Source organism: Syngnathus acus, chromosome 21 (genome assembly GCF_901709675.1).
Source record: "Syngnathus acus chromosome 21, fSynAcu1.2, whole genome shotgun sequence".
NCBI classification, from domain to species: Eukaryota; Metazoa; Chordata; class Actinopteri; order Syngnathiformes; family Syngnathidae; genus Syngnathus; species Syngnathus acus.
This window is the reverse complement of record NC_051105.1, coordinates 14593082-14608130: the sequence shown is the minus strand read 5'-3', so window position 1 is coordinate 14608130 and position 15049 is coordinate 14593082. Positions and strand designations below refer to the sequence as shown.

General features: G+C 43.0%; 4 long non-coding RNA genes across 5 annotated transcripts in view; 1 reads left to right on the top strand and 3 right to left on the bottom strand.

The window, feature by feature from the left end:
- Positions 1 to 497: 497 nt before the first annotated feature.
- On the bottom strand, positions 498 to 1040 carry LOC119139722. Its single transcript, XR_005101421.1, has 2 exons — positions 833 to 1040; positions 498 to 685 (listed from the first exon to the last, which is right to left on the bottom strand). It is a non-coding gene; the product is annotated as an uncharacterized LOC119139722 (long non-coding RNA).
- A 1763-nt stretch (positions 1041 to 2803) lies between these two features.
- Positions 2804 to 10495, bottom strand: LOC119139726. The gene is made up of 3 exons (XR_005101425.1): positions 10468 to 10495; positions 10049 to 10218; positions 2804 to 3155 (listed from the first exon to the last, which is right to left on the bottom strand). It is a non-coding gene; the product is annotated as an uncharacterized LOC119139726 (long non-coding RNA).
- On the bottom strand, positions 10494 to 11971 carry LOC119139718. Of its 2 annotated transcripts, none has more exons than XR_005101417.1 (3): positions 11543 to 11971; positions 10918 to 11360; positions 10494 to 10574 (listed from the first exon to the last, which is right to left on the bottom strand). It is a non-coding gene; the product is annotated as an uncharacterized LOC119139718 (long non-coding RNA). The 2 variants fall into 2 exon arrangements; XR_005101418.1 differs by lacking the exon at positions 10494 to 10574 and having other exon boundaries at positions 10810 to 11151; positions 11289 to 11360.
- Positions 11972 to 13348: 1377 nt separating this feature from the next.
- Positions 13349 to 15049, top strand: part of LOC119139716 — a 32665-nt gene continuing 30964 nt past the window's right edge. Inside the window, exon 1 of the long non-coding RNA XR_005101414.1 lies at positions 13349 to 13393. This is a non-coding gene — a long non-coding RNA (uncharacterized LOC119139716). The remainder of the gene's footprint in view (positions 13394 to 15049) is intronic.

Genomic DNA, 15049 nt, shown 5'->3' with positions numbered 1-15049 from the left:
TAATATTGTTGCATTTATTAATTTGCTTTAAAATGACAGCGCAATATAATTAAGAGCTGACACTATAGCAATGTCAAACGTGTTCATTTAAGAAAAAGCCACACACGTTTTGTGATCAAATCTTTCATAACGAGAATGATTTGAGTGAATTGATTTGAATGAATAATTGAGAAGAAATTTCAGTTCTGAAGGCTCCTTTTGTCCCAAGCAAAGTGACAGATGGTGGGGAGGGGGGATAAAAATTGTAACAGGAACTCTATAAAAAATGTCAAGCCGTGAGAATTTGTGCCCCCCTCCCATTTTGAGAACGGTGAGTCCTGGACATCGACTGGCTTTTTTTCTATCTTCCTGGGCGTCTGTTCAGGTTGTGTGGCAAATTTGAACAGGTTCCCTCATTCCTAGGCCAAATTACAGGGCTGCCCCGTGAGGATATGTTTATATATATATATAATTTGTTTTAGTCCTTTGTTGTATGAACTCTAAATTAGTTTTTTTTAGTTTTGAGTAATGTTTGATTAAGTTTTTGCATAATTGAGTGATATGAGTTTGGTAAATCTAGTCTGTAAATCAAATGCATACTTTCAAAGCAAATACACCACAAGAGGTTGAATCCTGTTGCCTGGGATGGGGGACAGTGCCACAAGTCCACCTGGAAACATTGCACCCTTTCTTGCGCATGAACGCCCTGAAATATAAGAGCCAGTTTTATCCGTCAATTACATAATTTGTATTGGTAAAAACAAAAACCTAGTCCACTTTCAAAAGAAAGCGCACATCTTCAGTTAAATGTTGATATCACAATAGTACTCTGACTTTTAGAAGCTGTGCTTACCGGGTTGATTCCAGGCATTTTTTAATGTCCATTTGAGACTCACCAAGAGGATCAACTAGTAAGGACCTTTTTTCTCCTGGCATGATTGCCTATATTTTAAACACAAAAAATGAGGTTTTATTATTCATATGCATGAATTATTAAACATTTTGCACATAACTATATATTTTTTGCTGTAATGTTACTCCTCTTGTGGCATTAAAACATTTCTTTACCGCCAACTTCCAATGCTTATGCTCATTGACAATGCCAACAATAAGTTTGTATTCCACCGGGTTGATCTAAAAATAAACAGAAGAAAAAAATACGTCTGTCAATAATTTCAGTAAAATGCGTAAAGAACAAAATTAATGCCAATTGAGTTTTTTAATAAAATTGTTATGTCTTAATAACGTTGTTGGGCCACTAATTGGCCCGACAACAATATTAAGACATTTAACTTCTTAACTTCATTGATAATTTTGCAAGATATAATTCAATAAACAGTACTAATACAGACACACCTTGAGTCTCTGGCTCTTTCCATTCCATAAATTTGTCATTGCAAATGAGTCAATATAGGAAACCTTTTCCACGCTGATTTGGTTGCGTTCGTTCACCAACAACAGGAGGTACGCGTTTACAACCTGTAATTGAAACGGCAAACAAATTGAAACAGAAAATATTACCCCCCCCACACAAAAAAAATACAGTGCTGCCAATTAAGACAAACCTAAGTTTCAGATATGAAAACGTAATTTTACCTCCGATTCCAGCTCAGAATTGGGTCTGACGTTCATAATGTCCCAAAAGAACAATTTGTATGCCCCGATTTTTGATAGGAGAACATGGACGTGCTTTCCCTTCCAGGCATCTTGAACGTCTGCCAAAAATAAGTCAGAACAATACCTCAAAATACAAATGTGGTTCATTCCATAGCAGCAAATGGCATTTATAAAACACTTTGTGAGTACAAGACCTATGTGCCACATATCCATAATGTATGTTTTAATGTTTACAGTTTTATCATGAATACATCTTACATTTGTCCACATTTTCCCTCGTTTGTCTAAAAGTCAAAGACAGTCATGGTGGTGTTGCGGTATTAAGAGCAGGGGAAAAGGGGGCCGTGGCTGGAGAAGCTGTGGCTGAAGGAGCAGTGGCAGAGGGGGCAGTGGCTGGAGGAGCTGAGGCTGGAGGAGCAGTGGCAGTGGGAGCGGTGCTTGGAGGAGCTGCGGCTGGTGGAGCAGTGGGAGAGGGAGCGGTGGTTGGAGGAGCTGCGGCTGGTGGAGCAGAGGGAGAGGGAGCGGTGGTTGGAGGAGCTGAGGCTGGAGGAGCAGTGGCAGAGGGGGCAATGGCTGGAGGAGTTGAGGCTAGAGGAGCAGTGGCAGTGGTGGCGGTGCTTGGAGGAGTTGCGGCTGGTGAAGCAGTGGCATTGGGAGCGGTGCTTGGAGGAGCTGCGGCTGGTGGAGCAGTGGAAGAGGGAGCGGTGGTTGGAGGAGCTGCGGCTGGAGGAGCAGTGGCTGGAGGAGCAGTGGCTGGAGGAGCTGAGGCTGGTGGGGATGGTGACTGTGTCATCCAGGAGGATGCTCCTTTTTTGTTTTCATACCTATGAGGCATCCATCCATGCATTTTCTGAACCGCTTAGTCCCCACGGGGGTCGCGGGAGTGCTGGAGCCTATCCCAGCCGTCATCGGGCAGTAGGCGGGGGACACCCTGAACCGGTTGCCAGCCAATCGCACACAGAGACAAACAACCATTTGCACTCGCACTCACACCTAGGGACAATTTGGAGTCTTCAATCGGCCTACCAAGCATGTTTTTGGGATGTGGGAGGAAACCGGAGTGCCCGGAGAAAACCCACGCGGGCCCGGGGAGAACATGCAAACTCCACACAGGGAGGGCCGGAGGTGGAATCGAACCCGCACCCTCCTAACTGTGAGGCGGACGTGCTACCCAGTGCTCCACCGAGCCGCCACCTATGAGGCACTTTTTGTTTATTTTCTTTGTATGGTTTTAGGTGGTCAATGTTTATTTTGGGGACCAAGGCTCCATTCTCATCCTGGAGGTCAGCTGTCTTGCCCTCAATCGCCACAATTTTGTATGGCCCCAAAAAATTGGGGTTCAATTTTCCTCCCTTTCTTTGTTGAGACCTGATATTTTCTCTTAGAACAAGATCTCCAATGTGTACAGTTGGTGTGGTCCCTGAGGTTGTTTTTGGGTGCCTTGTTTTTTCCTGCGCTTTTCTAATGTGCTCTCTAACTTGCTCAAATAGTTGGTCTTGTTCGTTATGGTCTTGTGCCGTAACTTCCATCCCCACCACATCCTCCACAGTGCCATCAACCTTCAGAAAAAGCAAACATTTGCTGTCATGATTAAAGTGTCAACAAGTTTTAGTTTTATATTTGTGTTTTACAATTAAGATGTAACTAAACAAATTCAACAAGCAAATTGTCCTTGATCGTATAAAAACTTCTCCATGATGCTGTATATCAGGGGTGGCCAACCAGTCAGAGACTAAGAGCCACATTTTTTTACTGTGTACCGCAAATAGCCACATCCCCCCCCCCCCCCGAATGGGTTTGCCCCTCCTCCTTTGCGGGATTTCACCTCATGCGCATGCGCGTTTGACGAAAATACCATATTGAACTCAAGCGAAGCGAACACGCAGCGTTTGACGAAAATACCATATTGAACTCAAGCGAAGCGAACACGCACAAAAACAAACAAACAAATAAACCCACAAATGTTGATATGAACGTAAAGGAGCCGCATGAAACCCGGCAAGGAGCCGCATGCGGCTAGCAATCCGAACGTAAAGGAGCCGCATGAAACCCGGCAAAGAGCCGCATGCGGCTCGCGAGCCGCGGGTTGGCCACCCCTGCTGTTAGGGTAGTGCTCACTCTAACTTATTTTGCAAGAACCACACTGGAGACAAGTTAGTCGTTTCAGACACCTGCAGGCGGAGAGTTCACTCGTCGCTGTGCTTACAGCGATGGTCGAATGAAGTCTGAAGTCAGGCCTCATCAGGTGCATATTTATTGAGAAGAAACACAGTGGGGTTGAAAGTGGGGGTGTGGGAACAGGATGGGGTGAAGCCGCTCCCCTGCTGATCAAAGCATAGCCCCCTGCTATGCCTTTTACGACTTTGTGGAAACAAAGCAACTTTGATTGCTCCCTCTGCAGCTAGTCAATCAGGTGAAAAGATCATAGCACTTTGGTCTACTACTTTTGGTAAGACAGGACAAGCTAGGTAAATTATTACAGGTTACATTCCAACATAATCATACGATGAAGATATTCTGCAAACCCTAACATATCCCCCCTGTTTTATCATATGAGTATGTCAAACCCGATCAATCAAACATAAGAAAGAAAATACAATGACAGCAATAACTTCCAGTGAAGACGAGGTATTTCCCTCAATGCTCCAGTCCAGATTTTGTGTGCAACTGAAAAACCTGCGGCCAGATTAAATGCAGGAAAAGAGTTACACGGCCCCTTTGCCTTAGGCGACCAGAATGTTATCAATAAAAAAAGAAAAAGAAAAACACAGAAACAGTACATCATTGTACCCATCACTTGCAAGGCATTTTCGATGGTCAAATCATCAAGTTTCTGTAAAAGAATGCTGAGCTAAACAGCATCTACGCAATCCATGTCTCGCAGCACATCATAGACATCACATCCGTCATCTCTAAGAAGTTGTATATGTACTTGTGCCACGGTAGAAGACACAAACCTTGTCACAGCAGACTTCAAACACGGGATAACACAGGTCGTAAACAAGCACAACAATACCAGCACAGCAAGCACAGGAGTCACAAGTTTCAACAGCAACTGCCACCACGCGCCAGAGAATAGCCATGAAAAGAAATCCCATTGATGTGGGATGTTATTCTCCGACATGGCCTGCTGTAAATTCCTAAGTGAGTTCATGGCTTCCTTGATGTGCGTGTCGTTATCTCCTGGAATGTATGTGCAACAGGAAGTCCCAATGATGTGGCACACACCACCTTGTGCTGCCGTCAACAAGTCCAGAACCATCCTGTTTTGCAAGACCATTAGTCTAATAGCCTGGATCTCTCTATTTTGTCCATCATCGACTTGCAGTGAGAGGTTCACAAAGGATTGAAAACGATAGTTCAGTGTCTCGATGAAGAGAGATTGTTTTCCAACTCCGATCCAAGGAAAAAGCGCTTGAACAACTTTGTTTCCGACAGGCCACATTTTATGGTCGTCCGGAACATTCGCACCCCAGACAGGGTCATGGGGGTCAAAGGTTGTAATCGCCCTGCGGCGACGGCCAGAAGAGTTGTGTGCTGTCGTCAGCTGACGATGTTGTATCCTGTAGGTGTGGTCTGTCACCCACACTGGTGCACACACTCCTGTCCAGTTGGCGGGCAGCATCGGATAAACCTTGTGACCACAAAGCCACCTGAAATGGCTCTGTTATCCTGACACTCAGTGGCGATGTCCAAAGCTCCCATCCAGTTCCCTCCTGGAGAGCAGTCTCTGTCAATGCATTTGTGGGTCTCACTTCCTTGGATGTAACACGTATAGTTCACTCCAGGTGGCCGGTCTGTGAAGGCCACCTGCGGCAGTGTTCGTCCTTTAACAGTCACATTGAGATTTGTCCAGAAAAGCTGATCACAGGTACCTTCCGCAAGTCCGGGGCGGGACGGGTCGGCATCACTGACTGTGACAGCACGGTGTTGATATCCAACTCCTCCCATGGATGCCATACATTTCGCTTCAGTGACATTCATTGCTCTGGCCTCCAAGTGAACTTGTGTGGAGGACGGAGGGAGTTTGGAACACACATAGCAGCCCTCCTGTGTGTGCGATCTCACAGTGAATTTGACGTAGCGGTACCACGTGTTGGTTTCGTATGGGTTTCTCGGGTCCCATGACCAGTCCTCAAAGTTCTCATCGTGTGACCATCGTTTTCCACGGTCAACATGGTCACTTGGTCTGTTCAGTTGAGTCCATAGACCATAGCACGCTCCAACCACAACGCAGCAGAGGATCCATCTGGCATATGGAGCCCCGTTGCTACTAGGATGGCAGAGACACCGGGACATCCCCTCGCCTAGCGGAGTGGGGATCGTTGTTTTCTTCACCAACATTGAGACGTCCCACCCTAAACGATAGGACTCCTTTGAAGTTAGTCTTCCCCACCACTCCGAATTAGGGGTCCAGCACTCTCTGCAACTTGCAGTGGCTGAGGTGAATCCAGCTGGGCCGTTCAGCGATCTTTACTGCGGTGGGGGTAGTCAGCAGGACTTGGAATGGTCCTCCTTACTGCGGTGGGGGTAGTCAGCAGGACTTGGAATGGTCCCTCCCACCGTGGGCTGGCCCAGTTCTTTCTTTTGATGACTTTGATGTAGACCCAGTCTCCTGGTATGACGGGGTTGTCGACCTGTGAGGATGAAAGATCAGGCGGCAGTAAATTTGCATTGACACCTCTGTCAGTCTGAGCGTTCTAATCATGTAATCTGCCAGGGACTGTTCTTCGTCTGCTTCTTGCATATATTGTATCATTCACCAGTCAATTTTATTGCCCTTTTGAATTGGGCAAATAAGAGTGTTTGCGAGAAGTGTTTGAGCACTTCCGAATGACTCCTCCTGACCAAAGACCATTTATGACAGAGGCTATCCCATTTATTGCCTCCTGTGTTAAAGGAGATTCTCTGATCTTGGTTACTGGAGGAACGGACCTTAAGTCCTGTAGCAGATGGTTCCTTTGCCCATCCCCTTATCAGTTAAATAATGTTGATTAGCCAAGGAAACGCATAAGCGCGTGCCCTTCCAAACAGCTACACCACTTCCTCATGGCTTCTTCAGTCACTTTTCAATCATCTTCCAATTGTTTACAGCAAAAGTTTGAGAAAAAAAATCTAACTCAATGGTACAACGCCATGTGTATTAGAGAATCTATATGTAGTAAAGCGTTGTATATATTTTTTGTTTTTATCTCCCACTCTCTACAACATTCCCCCACCTTCTGAGGCTTGGCGACGCCCATGTCTCACACCTCGACAAACTTTTTGGGAGGATGTGTTCTTTACCACATATGACTCTATCATCATTTAATTTGACTTCCTTTCCAAAACGCTTCTAAGTTTCCCAGTTCACACATCTTCTGCATGTGTTACTGGTTCTCCAGTTATTTTTTTATTTATTTATTTTTTTTAGTTAATTAGCAATCCAAAAGCAACCTTTTTATTTCCTCTATGTATTTATTTCTTCCTTAGCATTTAACATACTCAAAATCACTCTTTCTTCAAAGTCGCTCTACTAATTTTCGATAGAAGTGTCCAACAACGCCAACCATTCAACCTGTATTTTCCCTTCATTCAGGCAATCAGTCATCAATGCTCATTTGCATCTCACACGCAGTCTCCATGAAGGAGACTTCCTATCACATCGGTCCCAATTCATCCAAGCTCACCACACAACATTCACATACCATTTTCATCTCAAGGTTCCTGATAGAACAATCCACCAATCCAAAAAAAAAAAAACTCAACACACAAAAAAACTGCTGGTAAATCAATCAGAAGTCTTTCTTTGTTTTTAAATTTGAAGAACCCAATCTCTCAGAATCAGCTCGCATATAGAAGTTTGTATAATCTTATAACACAACCAGTCAATTATTTCTATTAAATGTGAACGTCTTAAATTCACAATTTTGATTCTTCCAATTCCTGAAAGCATGTTCTGTCGTTTCTTACTTAACATGCACTAGTGTGGATCAGTTTCTGCTCGCAAACAGATTCCTCTCTTTTCCTCTCATTTTTATCTTTCAAAAGCGTTTCTGTTCTGCGGTGCAAATTGGATAGACCACAGTCTAGCAAATTTCTGTGCACTAAAGGTTCAGCCAATTTTCATAATTTTAACACACATGCACAGCTCTCGCGCGCGTAAGGTAGATCCCAGCACCAATGATTCGTCACAGGCTGGCCATTTCCTGTGGTCGACCATGAGCTGGTCCCTCCCACGCACACGAGGACAGCACATTCTAAGTTTTATTTATCTTCTAGAAGCCAGTTGCATTCATTTACCACTTGATTTGCAAATTTTAACTTTAGTGTACATACACAATTTGATCTCTGGTCATTTGTCATTGGGCATACAACAGCATTGTCATACTCCTTGCATGGACAGGAGCTCTAACAATCTAAAAACCGTTCTAATAATCTGACAATGACATGTCTTGCTTTCATATGGACATCTGTTATTTCTTCCTCTGTAGGAGCACAAGAGATCACAGGGGAGGAATCTAGTCATGCTGACAATTTGGCTTTTCCTCTGCCCCTTCCTCCACCCTTTGATAGGTGTCGTTTTGCCTGACGACACTCTCTTGCGAAGTGTCCCCGTCTCCCACAGTTCCAACAGGTCTCTGAATCTGATGGGGGTTTTGAATTATACGGAGGCCTGCGACCTTGTTGGCCTCTACCTCTTCCTCTGGCCTGCTGGGACCCATGAAAGAAGACTGTTGTATCTTCATCTAGGTCAACATCATCATCATCGCCTAGATGAAATACATCAGAACTTTTGGCCCATTGCATAGTTGTTGTCACACTTGCAATATCTACTTCCACCAAATGTTTCCTCACCCAGTTGCCGAAGTCGGGGGGGAAACAGTGATGAACGCGTTTTTAAGACGTTGCTGATAAGCACTCTCAGCTGCATCATTGAATGGGGTGCCACTATGCACCCTGAATTCTTTTTCAAATCTTAAGCGAAAATCATCAGTATCTTCCCCAGGCTTCTGTTTTATTCCTGCCAAATGACCATAATTCGCTCGTCTTCGAAATATAGTTCGCACTCTTTGCACAAGATCTCTCTTGTGAAGCCTTCAACCACATTCTAGCACAAATCAATTCTTTCTCTTTACTTTTCTTTTTCAGTCCCTTTGACTTCCTATTCACACTCTCCTCCAAAACATCAACCACTATCTTCCACACTTCAACTTTCAACTTCCCTTCTACTCCATACTTTTTCTTCCACTTTGGCATGTATTGCATACAATTAAGAAATGTACACGCCATGTACTTCTCATCTCCTTCAAGAGCTAGGGATTTACCGGTTTTGTTTCCCATCTTAATTTGGTATTTTAGGTTTATACAATATTTTTTATTTTTCTTTTCTTTGAGGATCCTCAATGCAGGTTTAAATTGACCTTCCACCAAATTCTCTTTGCAGTCAATTTATCCTACCAGTCACACTCTCAACCACACTCCAGCGCTTTTTATTTTTAGGCCTATCCAGGATGGGTGTAAAACCCTCCCAAACAGCTTGGAAGAACGGACAAAAAAAAGAAAGAATCTACGCCCTTCTTCAATTAGGAAAAAGAGACTCTGTCTTTTCTTAGCCCGTTCCTTCCACTGGGACTAGAATCCCAGCTGTTTCATAGCTTGGAAAAACCAAAGCCGTATCTCATAGCCCGGACAAACCAAAGCCGTATCTCATAGCTAGGACAAACCAAAGCCGTATCTCATAGCTCGGACAAACCAAAGCCGTATCAGCGCTTTTTTCTTTAACTTACTTGTCCCCTGGTTCGTTGCACTGCCGGATCCCGTCAATCCACCTCTGTCAGACGAAGGCAGACCTAAGACGCTGGCCCAGCGAAGGATTTCCTTCCCAGGTCTTTCTTTACCAGGTCCTCCTAATGGACGCTGGCCCGTCGACGGTGTACAGCGCGTCGTCCTCCGTCAGCCAGATGGCGGGTATGAGGGTCCCGGGTTTCGGCACCAAAATGTTAGGGTAGTGCTCACTCTAACTTATTTTGCAAGAACCACACTGGAGACAAGTTAGTCGTTTCAGACACCTGCAGGCGGAGAGTTCACTCGTCGCTGTGCTTACAGCGATGGTCGAATGAAGTCTGAAGTCAGGCCTCATCAGGTGCATATTTATTGAGAAGAAACACAGTGGGGTTGAAAGTGGGGGTGTGGGAACACAGGATGGGGTGAAGCCGCTCCCCTGCTGATCAAAGCATAGCAGGGGGCCTTTTACGACTTTGTGGAAACAAAGCAACTTTGATTGCTCCCTCTGCAGCTAGTCAATCAGGTGAAAAGATCACAGCACTTTGGTCTACTACTTTTGGTAAGACAGGACAAGCTAGGTAAATTATTACAGGTTACATTCATACGATGAAGATATTCTGCAAACCCTAACACCTGCTGTATATCCTTGTAATGGATCATGGATCTTGATGTGCCAGAATCTTACCTCGTAGTGTTCTGGCACTTGAATGGGGTAGCGTGCCTCTCTGCCGAACATTAGAAAGTAAGGCGAGTAGTTTGTCGTCATTTGTTTTTTGGGACCGCAGACCAAACATAACTGGATCCAAATATTCATCCCAGCTTTCTGGATGCTGACAAACCACTTTGCTCAGAGCTCTAAAAAACAAAATCTGTTTTAAAATTGCGCTGGTGACAGTGTTGTTGTTTTTTTTATTAATTTTGGAGAATTGTATATAAACGACTCCAATAACAATTTTTAAACCAAAATGTGTTTTTTCTGACCTAACAGTTTTTATAGTGCATGTTATTTACTTTGAAAGTGCCCTGAAAACAAAAACAAACTCACAAGCAACATCATAACAAGAAATTTTCAAAGATTAATGTGGGTAAACGAAGTATACTCACCTTTGAATTGTCCCATTTAATTTTTCCACCGACCCATTAGTTTGAGGGTGGTATGGTGAGCAAAGGCTTCTTTTTATGTCAAGCATTTCACATACTCTCTTGTTGATCTGCAGTTGCCAGGGGAAAGAATAAGTAATTGAGTTGGGCAATTTTGCAGTGAAATAGTGTTTGAGAATGTGATCTTAACATCACTATACTGGCTTTGCATCACAAATACACAGAAGGAAAATACAACACCCACAACTGCAACAGTCACAAAACACGGACAAAATACAATGAGCAGTAAGAAACGTTTTATTTTTATTTTACTCAGCTATTTTTTGAAGTTCGACATCCTTTCATTGCTTTCATCGGCCACACAAAATAAAGTTGCAGGCCAGATATGCCCTCAGGGACTTGTATTTGACAGCTATGATGAAGATAATTTCTGCCAAACACTGTTGTACTTACTGCATTGACAAATTCTTTGCCTTGATCTGTCAAGATCCTTTTTGGCGACTCAAATTGGTAGACGAATTTTAGGATACAGGCGGTAACATCAGCAGCAGACTTCGACCTCAATGGATAGGCTTGAGGCCATTTCGTGAAATAATCGACCATCACGCAAATATATTGGTATCCATCTTTTGTCTGAGCCAGTTTGCCAATGAGGTCCATCCCCAAGAGTTCGAATGGCTGAGACACCTAATAAATAAATATTTATAAAAACAAATTGTGTTAAATTGATGTTGCTGAGAAAAATAGTTATATAAAGTATGCCACATACAAAATACTATATAGACCTTGGGTCAAAATAGAGAACATTATTTGGATTAACTGACCTGTATAGGCATGACCTCTGTTGGGCTTTTTATTGATATGCCGGCTGCCTGAGATTCGGTGCACTGGGACACCTGACAATGGCAAGTTTTGTGGAAAAGTAGTCATTGTTAATAAATGCATGCAAAAAGGGCAAGATCTTAGATAATGATTTTGAATTGTTTGCAAAAGATACAAAGGAATAGTTTCATTCATTATGTTTGCAGGCTAAAAAAAATGAACAAACAAGTATACTCTTTTTGTATTGTTTACATACCCACTCATTAATGTCAACAGACATCGCTGGCCAGTAATATCTCAGAGAGATGCTGTGTCTTGTTTTATTTTGCCCGGTGTGTGCCCCTGCCGGGCTGGCATGAAAACTCTTAAAAATTTCATTTGCCTCTTCAGCACCACAGACAACCTTCACTTGGACTGCCTGGTCTGTGCCTTTTTGGCGGCAATAATACAGCTCCCCTCCTGAGTAGAAGTAAAAATAAAACGTTGAATTAGCACCATACTTGTGGTAATTCATTAAGTGCTCACTCAATACACCTAATTGCAAATTTGCTACTTGGACAAAAAAAAAACCCATTAGTTTCATAATATATCAAATGTTCACTCAATGGGTCTACAACCAAATATGTTACTTTAGTTTGATAATTTATCAAATATTTACTCAATAGATCCACAAATAGTTACTTGAAAAAAAAAAACATAGTTTGAGTTGCACTCAACAAATTCAACAATTTCCTTCATAGTGAGGTGTGTTATATATATATCCTCACGGGGCAGCTGTGAGGATGTGTTCCCCCCCTGTAATTTGGCCTAGGAATGAGGGAACCTGTTCAAATTTGCCACACAACCTGAACAGACCCCCAGGAAGACAGAAAAAAAACAGCTGGAGTCCAGCACTCACCGTTTTCAAGGGGGGGGGGGGGGGGGGGGGGGAACATATCCTCACAAAACGTGTGTGGCTTTTTCTTAAATGAACACGTTTGACATTGCTATAGTGTCAGCTCTTAATTATATTGCGCTGTCATTTTAAAGCAAATTAATAAATGCAACAATATTGATTTGCTTTGAAAATACCTGAGTAATAAAATAGATGGATGGATGAATGATGATCACAATTAAGTAGAAAGTCTCCTTTGTGGTTTATGCAAAGAGCTCACGTAATTATATTGTTGCTTTTTGGTGAAGTGAATGAGTGTTCCGTCTGTACGACTGGTCTTTGAATGCACCCCGCTTCAATGGCAGAACGCGGATGAATTTAAAGACATCAAATGAGAATAATCCTTTATAAAAATAAAAATTGACTGACGCAAACGTGAGTTCTTCATGTTTTTATTGAAAACAACATAGTGCTGACGCCGTACGACATCGGTTTTTCGCTTTCCAAACAAGGCGTGCGCGCTCCCGCGGCCGGGGGAACAAAATCTCACGGGGGAACCAAATCAAGCACAACACCTGTTTTTAGACTAAAATACGTCACTTCTTCTGTGACTCGGCAGCACGTCACGTGACACGTAAAAGCGGCCTTAAACAGGCTTATGTTTCCTTGCATGGGTAACACTTAAGTATTTTTGATTTAGTCGCTTTTTCCCCCACTCCGTTGTTTAAAAAAGATATTTGTGTCGGCAGCTTCGTAGCCGCTTTTGTGACGCCCACATTGGTCCACTTTCCACTACAGCAACGCATGTGACATTGCTTGACACGCCCACTCGTCCAGCCTACGAACTGGCCGTGGAGGACGCATCTTTGAATTTGGACACAGCCATGGTACCTACACCGGAGCCCGAATTGTAATTTACTACTACTTTACTGTAGTTTTCCAAATTATTTTAAGCAACAAAACTGGAGAAACAACAACCTTGCAGGTCAATGACGTAGCACGCTCTGTCTCAATTCTGCTAATTTCGTAGGCTTGTAGCATGTGCTCCGAAATACCGCGTGCACTTCTATTGAGCATATATATATAGTTTGAGAATTTGGACAGGGCCTTCAAAAGAGGTGGAGGAGGAGCAGGATATTACGACACCGAGACACACACGCGACAAGAAGGTCAAAAAAGACGAGGAAAATGTCGATCCCTATATTGCTTGTAAGGCAACTATGGACATCAAAGGTAATTGCCGATTCACGTCATCGTGTAATAACTTAATTTGTCAGTTGATATTCCCCACTAATCATATTGTGTTGATCAAGGCTTACATTCTTGGTCAAGTCTAATAAGATTTGCACTACTAATGTGAATTAAAACGACCACAGATAACCGTACATCAGAGTTGTCATCTTTCTGTCGCATGTCACACTCGCACGCTTTATTTTAATTTTCCACCCCAAGAAGTACCGCTGGATCAAAAGGTTTTGTCATTTTTAAAAAGGGAGGGTGTTGTTTCGGCGCTCTGATTGGTTGTTGCTGCTGTCAGTTACGATGTCAAACTCATTTTTGTCGCGGGCCACATCGTAGTCATAGTTTCCTTAGGAGGGCCATGACTGTCAACGCCTGTTCTTATATACAGTAAAATTAAAAACAGTAAAAACCTATTTTTAATTTTTTTAAGCATTTTAAAAAGATGAATGGTACTGATAATTCCCAGATTTTTTTGTAAAAGTGAAGACAATTTATAATTTTAGTATTGACACATGAAGTCGTTGCTCAATGTGTCTTTGCATTCTACATAAAATGATGTGGTGGGCCGCATCTGGCCCCCCGGGCCTTGGGTAGAGTCTACACTGTAGAGCAGGGGTCACTAACTCCGGTCCTCAAGGGCGCCAATCCAGCCTGTTTTAGGTGCAGCCCTACAACAACACACCTGATTCAAATAATCAGAATCGCAATCAGCCTTAATAGAGCTTGCTGATGAGCTGATCATTTGACTCAGGTGTGTTGTTGTAGGGCTGCACCTAAAACAGGCTGGATTGGCGCCCTTGAGGACCGGAGTGTGTGACCCCTGCTGTAGAGACTAAAGCAGGGGTGGGCAAACTTTTTGACTCGCAGGCCAAACTGGGTTCTAAATTTGGACCGGAGGGCCGAACCAGGAGCAGATGGACGTAGTGTTTGTGTGAAGTAATATAAGCGACCTGTAAAGGTCATTGCATAAAAGATTTTGGCCTTTAGTAGGTAGTAAAGCATGGATATTCCAAACAAGTTTTTTGAAAACAAATGCATTTATTAACAGCATTTAAAAAAAAAAAATCACTAAAAAACTGCTATCAGTGATTCTCATAAAATACGACACTATTATTATGAATAACAGTCTCCATCACTTCAGTGCCTGCAGGTCAGATTAATGAAAAATGTTTATCTTATGAGATCACATCAAACAGCAAACATTCTGACCAAATATATCATCTTGAAGAATCGGTGAAAGCATACATCCAAATAAAGTAATCAAAACGGCAACACGGTGAGGGGTATCTGAACATCAGAGCAGAGTTTTAACTCACAAACACCTGGTAACAGAGGTGAGGAAACGGGAAACACTTCCTTAAAGTAAGCCTTAAGAACTTTACAGGTTAAGATTAGTCGCAAAAAGGTGGTGCATCAATGTCCTTGAGCATCCTGCATTGTTTGAAAATGAGAATGGTCGCTAGTTTCAATCCCTGCTATGTGTACAAATCATATTCAAAATGCATTTTTTTACAACAAACTTGAGAGCCTCCCCTTCATTTTCAGTGGGAACAGTGTTGTTGGTCTCCCTTTTTTGCTAGTGCATCATAGTCTGGAGTAAAATTTGTTGTGGCAATTCTTAGGAGAGATCCGTTTACCTCGATCTGT